Below are 15138 nucleotides of genomic sequence, written 5' to 3' on the forward strand. Positions count from 1 at the left end.
TTCCATTGTACCTGCAGACACTCTTACGCACTGCCCTGGGAGCAGAAGCCTGTCTTGTCCCCTGCGACTGCTTGGCATGCCAGGGGAGCTGAGCTCCACAGAGCAGGCAGCAGAAAGAGAAGGCCCATACCAAGGCATGCTGCATTCAAGGGGAAAGAATTGGATACTGAGGGGCTCTCCTGCTCTTTCTCTGTAGGAATATGGACCACAAAAGATCCAGTGAATGGGTTGCACAGAGGACGGCTAGAGCCCAACCTAGGTCTACTGCTTTGCAGCAACAGGGGCCTGAAACGGAAAACTTTGCACAAAGTGAAGTAGGTTTGCCCAGCTAGTTATTCACTGAAAGGGGGATGTGCAGAAAAAATTGCTAGCCATGGAAATGTACAGGAGGCATAGCCTCTGCTACTGTCTGTTCAAAAGATGTTTATACCTTAAAGGATCATCCAATTCTATGCAAGGGAAACTTGCATCAAGACAAAATGGTAGGCAAAAACTGCAGAGCCATGGTCTCTCCCAGTGAGAGGGGCTGCAGCTCCTGGATGGGGCAGAGAAGCAGAGCATGATACCAGGAAAGCATGCAGATCTGTGGAGCATGCACAGGGGGAGAAGATACATCTGGAAGGACCCCTTGGCTCTCTCAAGCATGAGTGCCACCGCTCCTTAAGAAATCTTAACACGTCATCATTTTATTCCTGAAGGAAGATTTCTTACTGCCTCAGCAGAGGATGAAGCCTTCCTGCTTTTGAATGAAAAAGTTCCTATGGAAAAGTAATAGGGAAGAGATTGCAAAGAAGATGACCTCTTCATTTGTTCATTGCCACTAAGTAGAACATATGCTACTAAGTGATGTTGCACTGGGGCTCACATTTAATTCATTTTTTTCTGTGTGAAAAATGTGAAAAATTCCTATGCTGTTTGATTTGCTGCATGATGGTATCCTTAAGCAGACCATTTCCAGGACTGCAACTGATCAAAAAAGGATTTTTTTTCCCCCTTAGTATCACTATCACTTTTTGAAAGGTGGGGTTATGAACTGTGAGGCTGAGATGGAGGATAAATGATATTGGACTAGAACTTAGACTATAAATTCAGATTAATATTCTAGAACTCTGGACACAATTAAGATAATCGTGTATCAAGTATGAGAAAAAGATTCTAAATGCCAGTGTAGAAAGATGAAGAGCAGAGAAAATATGGCTCGTGGTTCAAATACGTTGTTGCAAGTATCTTTAAAAACTTTATTTACATAATATTTTTGACCCAAAATATAGGCGTGTTTATATATATACATATATATATATAATTATATATTTCAGTGATTACAAATTGATATAACTAATGAATATTTATTTTTTATATAACAATAGAAAACCTTCTAAATATAGTCAGCTGTGTGCTGACTTTAAGTCTTATGTTTTACTGTGCCCATAGATAAACTGCTACACCTTTCCTGGTGTCCTTCAAATTATCTGGCAGACTTGCACTAGCTACTATGTAAGACATTCAGTAGACATGAGGTGATGGGTTAGAGTACTCCAGGCCAGTTATTTGGGTGGCTCATGATTGGCTCAACTCCAGCTGACTTTCAATGGGAGCTAAGTGGCAAAGCATTTTTGAAAATCCTATGACGAATGTTTTAGCGGTTTTGATTCAGTTGCATGTACATAGGTACTTAATGTCACTGCAAAGGCTTTATGATATCTGAGATGAGGTATCTGTCACATAGGGCTGGCTGATATAAATAGGACCTGCAGGAGATTCATACATTTCTAGACCAACAGCTTGAATATCTTTGGGATAAGTGGGATGATACTTTCCTATGTTTAGGAGGGGAACCAAGCCCTGGGTCTCACAATGCTTATAAACTTGATCTCTTCTGGTCATGGCAAGTTTGAACTTTAAGTCATCTAGCCAAAGCTAATTTTTATAAAGAAATGGTGCTTTCATTGTACAGCACCAGTTTCACTGACTTTGTTTAAAAAAAAACAGGGGGGCAGGGGGCTCACTTTCCACTCCATCATGAAGAAGCCGTATGGGGGCTGTGTATTCCGCTGGTAAAATTCAGAGGAGATCCACCGACTTTAGTGGAGAGGTGTTAATCTGCACCACCCAAGGAAATGGCCTTGCAAGATTCCTCTTTCTAGGATTTTTGCAGTTATGCCACTTGATCTGTCAGAGGGATAGAGAATCATGAGCAACTCAGACTCCTTTGACTTGGTGATTGCCTCAATTTTGAAAATACAGTTCCTATTAATACAGAGCTTTTTTCTTGGGGGTTGGGGGGTGTGGGAGGAACAGCTAGGTGGAGTTTAGGACCTTATCCAGCACACCCAGAACTAAAATAGCTGTTTCCCCCTATGTTTGTATTTGTTCCTATCTCCCGGCTTCAGGAGAAGGTACTATAGTTTCTTCTTAGGTATAGGATAGTCAAGTCCCATAAAACTGATGCAGTGACTTTGAAGGTAGGGATATAGGTGTGAAAGGGACTACTGAGCAGGACGCATATTGTCATATGCATCTTCCTTCTCCTTCACTCCTTGAGCTGCTTGTCCTGCTTTTCTCTGGCCTTCCTTTCAGTAGTCATCTCTCACTTACAGAGTCAAGAATTAAAAACCTTGTCCTTCTTTCAGCATCCTACCATTGTGTCAGGGTTAGTCCAGTAATATTCAACTGTTTCAAGGCTTCAGTAACTTTTCTGCTTATATCTTGGAAGGCTTGTGCCATGACAAGCTTATCCAGCTTCCTTTTCTGTCTGAGCCATCCTAGTCCCACGCTGTGCAGGAAACTCCACAGAGCTGGAGAGGGGAAATGGAGGGGGAGATATCTTGCAAATGCATTCATGCAATGTCCCATCTTTCACTTTTTTCCTTCCAGAGTGGTGACAACCTGAGTCTGGGTTATTAATAGCTACATTGACTGCAAATCAATCCACCCGTTATTTTATTTTATTTTTGAGAGAGATGATATGTCTGTTAAAGATTTTCCAACTCAAATTTATTGCCACAGTATATATTACATTTTATATTTCCTCTCTCTCCTCTTAATTTCTGCCAAATGACAATACTGTCTCAGAGAGAAAAATGTCATTCTCCTAATGGGATATGTCAGTACCCTTAAGCTCTGGTAGGTTTTTATTTGATGCTTTTGTTCCTTTCTGACTCTAGCTGTTCATGACAAAAAAGTCTCTTCCAAACAATGCATACCATAATGATATTTATGAATGGGAAACCCATTTCTAATGCAGCTTCTTGTTCTCACACTACCATTTCTGAGAAGAAACCCTGACCTATGTTTCCACTGTTTTCAGATTTTAGCTTGTTAAAGGGAGTATTCGGTATGCAGCACAACGTTCTGCCAACATTTCATTATATTTTGGGATCCAATTACTCATGCAGAGTTTTTTTTTCTTTTTTTTAGCTCGGTGTAAGTTTCCTTTTCCTGGGGAGGTTTTATTTTAATTCCCTTCAGTCTGCAATCTCCTACGAGTATTTAGTGATATTTTTTAAATCATGGCAGAGCTACAAAACAAATATCTTTTTTCTTTGCCTTTTTTTTTTTTCTTTTTTTTTGAGCAGATCTGGAAAAGAACTAAATCCAGATGAAATGCATCTCCAGGATTTTTGAGTGAAATCAGCTTTAAAGGATATTTAATTAGACCTACAGTAATAACATCACCATCCTTTTTATGGGACATACATATATCTAAAGGTTTGTGATTTGCTGAGTTAGGGAGTTAGCAAGCTGGAGGGTCTACCACAATTTCTGAGGGCCAATCAGCTACACCACATATTACACACACCATGGAAATTATAACCTACTCTATAGCTTTTGTGTAATCAATTTGGAATGACCAGATTTGCTCTCAAAACAAGATTTCCAGGATGCAAAAGCCACAGATCTGAACAAAACCACAACTCCCTATATGCGAACTATCACATTTTTATACAGTACAGCGAATCTAAAGAATTTAAAACAAGATGAAGAAAATCTGAAATGCCAGCAAACTAGTTGTGCTGGTTGCCTATGACCACAGATAATGACTCTGGATGTCCCATACAGCCTGCAACTTTTTTAAGAACATTTAATGAGCATACTGGAATTACCATCTATGAACCCAGGCATATAGCCTGACCAAATGCTAATATAGTATCTCTTCTGCTTGCTATTGCTCAGCTTCTAAATTCCAACACAGTGTTTAAATGATGAACTTCCTTACTCTGAAATGTTGATCTGTGCTCATGAATTTTAAGTAACATCTGTTCTTAAGAATTTAAATTACTTTACTCTGCATTGATGTCATTTTTTTAAGCTTTCCTCTTCTACTGCTTGTATTTGCCATTTTATACAATGTTGAATTTTGATGCCTTTATTAATCTTGGCAAAAATCAGGAAATTAAATATCATAAGTAAGTAAGTATGGTCAATTTGGAACAGTCCATGACTGTCATACACTGCAGGAGGCATTACGGACTACTACTGTTCAAACAAGGGTACAAGGCAGCATCTTACCTTATAAAATCTCCATCTATTTTTCCACATTTCTGTTGCCTTGTCCCATATGTCATCAAGTTAGCGATCGAAAGAAAAAAAAAATAGAGGATTAATTTATCCCAGGCATTGCAGAACTTTCATTTAACCAATATTATGGACTCAATCTTTTTCTAGACCACCTATTTAATAGCCTTTCCTTGATGATGTTTTAATGGGGAACATTACCTGTTTTCACATCCAACAAAGTATTTTTCACTGATAAATTTTCCCATAAATCTCTCTGTCTCTCTCTTTTTTTTTTTCAACGGGGGTTTGTTTGGGTTTTTTTGGTCCAGATTTTAAGCCATCAAACCTAAAGCTCAAGAAACTTGGACCTGACTACCAGACCCTTAAAAGCCCACTTGCATAGCCTGGAGACAATCCCTCAGGCTTTATGCACATGGGCAGAGGCAGGAGGAGAACAGAAAGCACCCTTCCCCCCCACCCTCCCCACCCCCGCAAATACTGCCCTCCTCCAAGCATGAAGTGCGTTGAACCAGCCTGCCCTCTCTATTTTACATATGCAGCCACTGCTGCTACCTCAGAGCATGAACAGATGTGCTTTTTTAGTGCTCAGGAGTGTGGTTTAAGAACTGCAAAGTAGGTCTAACTAAAAGGGCTGACGAGTCTTTGAGACAGACCAAGAGAGCTTGTAGAGGCAGTAATATGTGCTAATCTCTGGTGGACTTGTGATAACAAATTGACAGGGTAGTGAACTGATAAACTGCTCTGGCTAGTTGAGTAAAAGCACATCTGTACATATCCTTGGTTCTTCAAGCATATGAGGGAATTATAACATTCTCCCCTTTAACACAAATTAAGGATAAAAACAGTGATGACTGTGGTAGTACTTCTATACTGCAGGAATGAGGACCATATTGATTTCAGAAGAGGTACATCTCTTCATAGCAGCTGGTCCCCATGTTTTCGAAGCATTACTAAAATTAAGCCATACTAATTTAGCCTTACGAAAATCAATGAATTCACACCACAGTACTAGTGTTTACCCCCGTTTTCAGGCTATTTTATATTGCCATAGGGATTGGAAGTGACTTAGGGTCAATTAACTCTAAGGTCGTTTGACTGTAGACACCTACACAGTAGATATCAACATCTGAGCTGCTCATCCTTGCTTTCCTTTATAGCCTCTCAAGAGAAAAAAAAGTACATTTATGATGGAATTGTTATATAACACACTAAAATTGCCTATATCCCTCCAGTGGATATAAGGAGAGTCTCCAAAACCTAGCTGGCAATTGTCTTTATTTAGTCAGATGAATCTTACCCATGGAGATAGTTAAACTGAGGGTCTCACAGTGTCAGTGCTCATAAAACAGTGGTGTGCTAAGGATTCAGACCAGGGATAACCAAGGCCCTGATCTGACGGGAGGGGGCGCGTAGCTATGTGGCCACAGCCGCATCACATAATACAGGAGCAAGTTTTGCCCTGGACAATGGTTCAGGGAACTAAAGCTCCTCTCACCTCTGTGATAAATCCATGAATGCAAGTTATAGCTGCTTCAGATCAGAGAAACAGAAGGTAGGCAGCAGCAAGCATCTGGTAAGAGAAACAGCTGAGTGATCTGAATCAACTGGCAACACAGACGTGTCTATTTTGACACATACTAGAACAGTATTCACAGATCTTTTCTGGGCTCCAGGAAAATGTTCTGCTTTTTGTTGTGCTCAGTGAAATAGATCTGGATATGGTGCACCTCTCGTTTTATCACTCAGGTATTTAAGCACCTAACCCCTTATCTCCATCATGCTGTGGATGAAAATGACCAAGTGAATCTTCCAAGCCACTAGTCTGAAGTTGTTCCAAAAACATTTGCAGATAAAGCCAATAAGTAAACAGATTTACAGTTTCTAGGAAAACTGGATAGAGGGAAGGGGGCAAGATGTCCTTTAGCATTTTGTCCATACTAGATCAAAATAAATAGTTAAACCCAAATCATCTCATCCTCTATCCTGCAACTATTTAGAGAAATTCATACTTCCCCTGAGCAGTAATAGCAGGTTTTGTCAGTTCACTGTTCGCAGACAAGACCAACTGTCCAAGGCCAGGGAACCAATGATCATGTCTTTGGGACAGAGCCACCAAGAATGAAAAGTGCTTGTAGAATTCTTCTTTGTTTTGATGAGAGTTTTCCAAATTCATTCTATGGATGGAAGGAAGGAAGGAAGGCAGGAGGGAAAGAAGGGAGGAAGAGAAGGGAGAGAAGAGAAGAAGGGAGATGATAGACAAAACTTGCACTTTTCACACAGCACCTTCTGTCATCAGGAAAATGTTGTCTGGCTGGGTTCATGGTAGAAAACAAAGGCAAAAAGGTAAGTAAGACCTGACAAAGAAAAATATTAAAATATATTGAAGTCTGCGTTCAGTGTTAAGCATGTCCATAATTACTTTGCTGAACTGGATTCAAATTGCAAAACTAACCTACTTATTTTTCTGTGAGTGGAGTTGGTCAATGAGATCCTGAGGGTCCTGCCTGTCCTGGTGTATCAACCATATTGCCCAAGAGAGTGAGAACTTTCTGTCAGATGAGAATGATTGTGTTCAACATGTAGTTCCCCCCCCCCCGCCCCCCCAGAAATCAAACCCAGCAAACACATTTATAAACTCATTCACACATATATGGTCTAAATGTGTTTGCATTACTTCCTAAGTCATTGCAAGGCATAAGAAAACAGCACAGTTGAGTTGCCTCTCCGTAGCACATCCTTATGTCACAGCACATGACATAAGTCAAAAGTCTCATGAGGTAACTGCGGTGTAGCTCTACACAGTTTAAGAAAATACATTATTTAGTGGTGAATTTCCTGGGTCGGCTGGTGGACCCATGGTCCTAACATCCCTCTGGTAGCAGCACCCAGAGTGGCATTCCCAGGGCAGTAGCCATACCACAGAGCAGCTTGCTTACTGCCATCATAGCTGCATGCACCACTGTCTTGTTTGCACATCCTTTTGCTATGGCCAGGCACTTCCTTTTATCTTGTTATAATGTATGAAGACCTCTGTAGTATGATTTTCAGTCCATGAAGGTAAGTACTTTAAGAAATCAATCCTCGTGCAACCTGTAAAGCCTGAGAACTTTTCCTATCAGTAGTAGCTTCTACTCATCTCTTTTGGGGGACCTGAATTGCAGCAGCCACAGCCCTGATTCATCAGATTTAAGTTGCCCTTCCACAGGATCAGACCTGGAAAGATATGAAGACAATATGTGGAACCTGTCATCTTCCCTTCACATGGAAACACCTGAACTTTCACTCATCCCATTTAGCTTTAGACATCTGCCTCTGGCAGTGTCCCTCTGTCTCTGTCTGTCTGTCTCTCTCTCTCTCTTTCTTTCTCCCTCTCTCTCCCGTGACAGAAAAAGAAACTTAGGAAGTCTTTGTCCATAACTTAAGTGCTGCTATCGAGTACCTGAAATTAGGTGGATGACTCCAGGTCTCTGTGTTTCACTGCTGTGGTCTATCCCCACTTAAATTTCTAGATGGAACTCCAATAATGAGATATTTTAATCATTGAAACTCTCCTTGTCCTGCCCGAGGTTACAGACTGTTACATGCTTATTTGTTCATGATGGTCAGTGTTGCAAATGAGGCTAGCAGGTAGTCTTGCAGGGAACTTCCTGATCATGTATCTTGACCACATATCCTAAGACCTTTTCCTAGCTTTCACACTGACACAGCAGCTAATTATAAGAACACAGTGTAAGCCTATCTGTTTGCCCTTGCCTGTTGCCAAGTAATACTTAGTTTGTCATGTGACAATAGCATCAAGATGCTTGAGACAAGGTTTATATATAATAAGAGAATGATGTTGAGAGAAAACAATTGCAATAAGTAACTTTCAATTCCCCTTATTAGGAAAAGAATCAGGAAAGTATACATTGTCTTTACATTTTAAATGCTCTATCACTTTAGAGATAGGTATTAATATCAGAGCTATGTATGCATATTAATAATGCATATATTAATGTGTATTTATATTAATATATGTGTGCATATGTATATGTATGTATTAATATGTATGCCGTATGTAAAATATTAATATGTATTTCTATTGATATGTGTGTATATTAGTATTAGAACTCTGTTAATATTAGAGCTATAATTGCACTTTACTTGATATTTATAGTAAATAAATAAATGCATAGTTCTCTTTATTGGATTATAGGAAACAGCAATTTATTCGAGAGTAGGTCTCCAGCCTTGAAAGACAAGGTGAAACAGCTTTTTAAAAGAACAGAAAAAGATGAAGAAGATAATTATTTATAAACTATCCAGATAAAGTTTCGGATCCTTGATCCCAGAGTTCTGTGGCTACTTCATCTGTGTCTCTGATCCAGTCAACATCTACAGCTATGCTGAATTCACATATTTTAAATTCCATGTAACAATTGACAAAGAAGATTTATTTAATGTGTAACTTTTTGCAGTTTCACATCCTAATCTTGTAACTTGGAACATGCAGTCAGTATCACACCACAGCAAAGGTTATTCTTTTCACCTTCATGCATCTTTTTGAACTGTAATGATCTGACTGAAATTAAGATACTTTCTAAGTCATCAGAAAGTAAACAAGAAAATCTGAAGCCTTGCTCAGGTATGTGTTAACACAATGCCTTCTAGAGCTCTGGACAACAGCTAAATCCACTGATTCCCCCAAATCTGAAATGTTTTCCTAGTTTAGCTGTTTGTTTTTATGTGTTATGTTCAGCTTTATTTCCTAAACACACAAATTTTGAAATAGAGCCACCTAGAAGCATTTGGGACAGTTGAGCTGGCATTCATATTAATGCTACTGTAGTAGTGACAAGTTCCTGCCATGTAATCTTCTGCTTTTTAAATTTCTCTTGGTTGTCAAAGCTAAGCATAGGTTGGAATAGCCTGTCAATAAATATCCTAAATTCCCATTCAGTTGATAACATAATGATCTTTTAGAAGTCCTAAGATTTGAGAATAATTATCATTTTCCTTGCTCAGTAGTAAAGGCAATCCCTGTGGCTTCTACTCAAGTCATTGAAGCACAGAGGAGAAAAAAAGTATCACTGTTGAATATTCATGTACCTTTAAATATCAAGTGATACAAGAGAAGCTGGTTTGATGAAAGAGTAGCACCAATATCAAGGCACTGGGTGTCCACTAACTTCTAACAAAGACAGACTTAGATTTCAAAAAAAGAGCAGGGAAATAAATTTCTTCATTCTCTCCACTTCATAACTATTCCAGATGTTTATGGTTTGCTCTTTCTCTCCAACTTTCTGGAGGCATTTTTGTTCTTCTTGACCCCCTAGTACTTTTTCTGGATGCCTCTGCCTTTAAAGAAATAGGTGGAATTGGTCGTTGATTGATCTGCTGAGTCACTGATGAGAATGAAAATACTTTCCCTGTTGTGGGAGAAGGAGTGGGCTCGATGGGTTGACCTTCCCTCGCAGATCTCTGTGCCTAGTAACTTGTCTGAAACATTTGTTTTGGGATGTCTGCCACTTCAGTCATTCAGTGCTGAGATCTTTAATAAGAAACTACAGGAAAACAACTCTCCGCTAGGACTGTCTTACCTTTAAATAACAGGCAACAAAATTCTTTACAACCCTACGGAGAAGATTGAAGTGGAATGTTTTATTTGAATATTCTACTCACATTATTTATTATTGGGCCCTTCTAATATAAAAGAAAAATAAAGTTGCATCCAGAAGCAGAATATTTTCACCTCCACCACATTGTGTACAAAGAACTAGCAGGTTCAAAAGACAGTATGGACTATTTCTTGATTGCAGATGTTCTCAAGTGTAGTCACTATTCTTTGGGCACAGGGATTTTCAGGCAGGCTGCAAAACAGCTCGTGTGCCTCTGCTTAGTGCCACATTTCTAAAAAGGTAGTTTTTTAGTTGGAAAAGGCAGAATTCATGTGCAATTTGCTATATAGTTCTTGACAACTAGTTTTCAAAATTATATGCAGTGCTATTATTCACATGCACTAAACTTTGGAGATCATGGTATTCTGTCTCCTTGACAATCAGACACTAAACTCCTCCATTTGAATACCAAAACTTGAAAAGAAAACAGAAAAACTGTCAACTGACTGGAAAAAGGAAATCCATTAACCATACCCTGAAAATGCCTATTCTTGGTATTAACTATAAAGTTAGTAGTTAGGAACTAGCCCCCACATAGACATCTGCATTGTAGACATTGTACAAACCTTGAGTACTAGCCCAGAGGACTAACAGAATGCAACCATGCTTGAAAACTGGAAGCTGGAGGGACTACAAATAAAGACTAAAAATGCTAACAAAATAATACAGCATGGTTAAGCTGTGTCATGAGCCCTCCTTCATATTCTCCAGTATCATAAACACCATGAAAGAAAAGAAAGTTTTACTGATGTCTACATCAGCTGACAGGCAATAACATTGCACTTGCCTGCAGACTGCTGGGATAACCTAACATCTGAGCATTGGAGGAAGCAAACTGGAAGGTACTGTCCACTGTAAGGGAGCCACTGCTAGTGGGCCCTGCCATCCTGATGTGGGTTTGTATCCATCTTATGTCTCAGCACTGTATGAAAATTCTGTAATACATCTCAGATGCCAAGCCTGAACTAAGACATACAGTTTGAAATAATGATGTAGAAATAAGTACACACAGAATAATTAGAGAGAGAGAGAGAGAAAGCTTCCTGACAGTGAACTTTCAACAGGCACAAAAGGGAAGCAGCTCATTACTTACTTACAGACATTTTCTTCAGTGCTGTCAAGCCTGGCCATCAAAGACATTACACGGCAGTCAGACACACAGGGCACTCACAGACTCCTGGACCTAATGGAAATCAGGAGGTGTTAGGTCCCCTGACACTTCCAACCATCCCTCAGGTCATCTGCACCTTTAACCACGTTAGTAGCTTTAGATATCTGGCACTTTTCTCCGCCTTCTTTAACCATACTAATGCAGCTGCCCAACTCCCTTCACAAGATCTCCTGTGAAGCTCCATCACATTACTTCTTTCCACAAAGCTAGCAACATATGAATCATGATGTCTGATGCTCACTCCCTCTTTGACTCATTCTATTCTTGTAGGAAAGCTGCCTGCCTGAAGCTCACTTTAAATTAGATAGACTGAAACTGCTATGACTTTCAAGTAGTATTTTATGTGTAGGCACTGGTTTCCTACCACTTGAAAAACATCGCCTTGGTTTTCCTTTTACTTTTCCACCATTACTGTTAAGGTTAGATGATGCCTTAATAGAGATTTTTTTAGACCATGTAACAGACCTGTGTGTTGGGAACACCAGGAATACCAATCTGCTGCCCCTGCTCCTCAGCTCCCCAGCTAAATGATGTGGTGAGTGGGGCTGAGATTTTTAGGAAGAAAGGAAAGGAGCATCTCCGAATTAAAGAGCCTGCAAAATGTTCTCAGATGTCAAACTAGCCCTTGGGAAAAAAAGAAAAAGAAAAAAAAGTTTTGGGAGCCTCTGGTCTGGATAATTAAGCAGCTTTTTCCATCTCTAATTTCTATGACTTCATACTTGTGTGTTGAAATCCAGACTCCACTGAAATTCTGATGAAACTCCCACTGAATTCCTGGAGCCAGGATTTTATCTGTAGTGTCTAAGGAGAACCTTTATTAATTTTGAAAGTCCTAGTTGCTATTTGAGGAATTTCACAGCTGCCATAAAAGCTATTGTTGTCTTTCTAGTACTGCAAGACCAGTTTCATTTGAAAATCAATCCATACAGATACAAGTCTGGAGGTAAAACACTGTATTAACATCTGATTGAATTACCAAAGAAAAGTTGAATATTAAGAATGTCAAAGTTAGAAAGAAATGAAAAGCCATGAATACTGCTCAACTCAGATAAACTGGGATTCCCCAGGAGTTGTACATTATTTTCCTGAAGCCAGGTGAAGCTTCCTGAAGCACAGGCTGATGCAGAACAGCACATCTATTCTTGTTAATCATGTTGTGATGTGTGCTAACACACACAGAAGTTCTACTGCAGACAGAAGACAAATGTTTATCCTTCTTGTGTTCCTGCCCAATTTACAATTGCAAAAGCAAAGCCAGGAGCAAAAATGCAAAGTTTGCAGTAATGGAAGAGTTCATACATTGAGTCTGTGTCTTTGTCTCCACAATATGGCCTGCAAAGCTGTAGCCATCTATATGCGGTTTGCAACCAGTTCATCAGTAAAACTAAGCACCACAATAAAAGGCACTACTCTAGGAAACATGCTTCATTACTGCAGTCCTTCCACATCCACACGATTCCAGTGCCATTCTCCTGAATATGATGTGCCTTTCCCCTCCAAACCTCTGCCAGGCCGCACTGTAATGTGCTCTGTCTTGCTTTTTATGGCAGACTTAAGGAAAAAAAAAAAGATGTTTGGCGATGATTGAGTTGGGATATAAATGATCTGCCTAGCTTCCAGGAAGTACTAGACTCTTACATAAGGTCTTTGTTCACAGAAAAATTAAAGATCTCCTCTTGCTGCCAACTCTCTCATCACCATTCAGAGAAAAAATAGGTCAAGATTCTGCTGGCCATGTACTCTCTTGTCAGGCATTATAGATGTGGTGCTTCCAAGCAGAGGTAGAGCTTGGGAATTCCCTTCTGAAAATGACAGAGTAGTTGTCTTTCAGCTATTTTTAGATGGAAAACCAGAGGGGAGAATGAGATTCCATTCAGCTCACAACATTTAAGAAGGGTAGGTGTGACCAAATCGACTATCATAAAATCAGAGAATAAAGTAGGTTGAAAGGAACCTCCAGAGATCCTCTGGCCCAACCTTCTGTTGAAAGCAGGGCATTAGACTAGGTTATCCAGATCTCTGTCAAGCGAAGTCTTGAGTATCCAGCAAGGGAGATTCCACCACTCTGGGCAGCCTAGTCCAATGTTTAATTGTTCTCATGATAAGGAATTTTTGTCTTATATCCAGACAGAATTTTCCATGAATCAACTTGTGCAAAGCACTTGGTGGCACTCCGCAAGACCCTTTCCCTGTTTTTCAATATCTCCTTTAAACTGGAGGGACCAAAACTGGACACTGTATTCCAGCTGTGGCCTAACAAGTGCTGAGTAGAGTGGAACAACTGTTGATCCAGGAAATCTTGTAGAGATTGGATGCCCTTTGGAATCAAATTCAATAATTGCTGTTCTGTATCTCACAAGCATGCCATAGACTGAGCAACTTATACGGATTTTGGGAAGGGAGAGGAAAGGTCATATACAATGGTGCAAAAAGAGAAGAATAGTGATTTTTCATTGCACTCTGTTTTCCTCTGTTCAAGTGCCATGTTTCTAAGTCAATTCACACCAAAAATGATGATCTGCCAACCAGTCTGACGCCACAGAAAGCACTATATGTAGATAATGATTTGTTAAATTACTGGCTTAGGGTAATTACACAACTTCATTACATTTAGAGGAACTGCAGTGTTGATCTTGTGAGTTTACAGGGCTCCTTTCCTGTTCCTCACTGTCTTTAGCAAGAGATATTTCCAATAATCGCTCTGAGAGAGTGACTATTTATTCTTATCTTACAGATTAGCTAAACCCTAATGAGATCAAAACTTGGATCTCTAAAGAGGTCTATATGCTACCCATCAGCTTTTTTATGCTGACCGTTCCTACTATCCACTACTGATAGCCTGAAGTGAAGCATCCAGGCCCCACAGCTTTGTTTCTGTGAAGAGAATAAGTGAACTCAGAAGGCATTTGGAGAAGCCAGTTTTGTTTCACACACTCGCCTGGTGCAATCAATATGAAATGCTGAAGGCAGGAACATAGCAGACAGCAGGAGAATATTTTAAATGCTCCTCCTCCCTCCACATTAGACTCCTTCCTCAGGAGCACCATGGTACATTTGTTCTTCTGTATTTGGTTTCTTTCCCTGTCTGAGGAGGAATCAAACCACACCTTGCGCTTTCTAAAGTGTGCCATTTGGGGAGGAGTGGAGGTAGAGAGGGAAATTCAACATGTCCTTTCACTTCTGCTGCAGCTGTTTAGCTTTGCATTTTAGGAATGAAATATTCATGAGCACCATGAGAAAGAATCACTGTGCGCATATCTCCATGGCTTTGTGGTTGTCCCTTACTGATGGAATGGTGAGTGAGAATCTTCTTAGCTGCAGGATTAAATAATACTCTTGCTCATCAAATACTGTCACCCATAGCATATTTTTTAGACTAAGTGAGAGATATTCTTACTTCTTGCAGTTATTGTAAGGAGAACTGGCTATCAACACTATCACCCTGCACAGACAGAGTTTGTGTAGGCATGTTCTCACCTTTGGGTGAGAAAGGCAAAGGAATGTCTAACCTGCAGACCCAAGAATCCCTTATAGAAGCAGGCATTCAGGCTTTCTGGGCTCTGTTTGTCATTTTCATAGAATACATTTCATTCTCACCAGCATTTCCCTTTTGGCTATGGAAGCAGATATTGCAGTGTTTCCAGTCCACCCTCTGACAGTGGCAGTTTGAGTCCTGGAAGGACCAGGCTCTTGTGGAATCGGCAAGCCTCAGCAGGGGACAGAAGGGCAGCTCCATATTTGCTCATCTGTACCCAGGTTTCTGTTTCCTCCCATGCCACTGGGGGGACTCTG

The sequence above is a fragment of the Dromaius novaehollandiae genome, chromosome 3 (assembly GCF_036370855.1).
Source record: "Dromaius novaehollandiae isolate bDroNov1 chromosome 3, bDroNov1.hap1, whole genome shotgun sequence".
NCBI lineage: Eukaryota > Metazoa > Chordata > Aves > Casuariiformes > Dromaiidae > Dromaius > Dromaius novaehollandiae.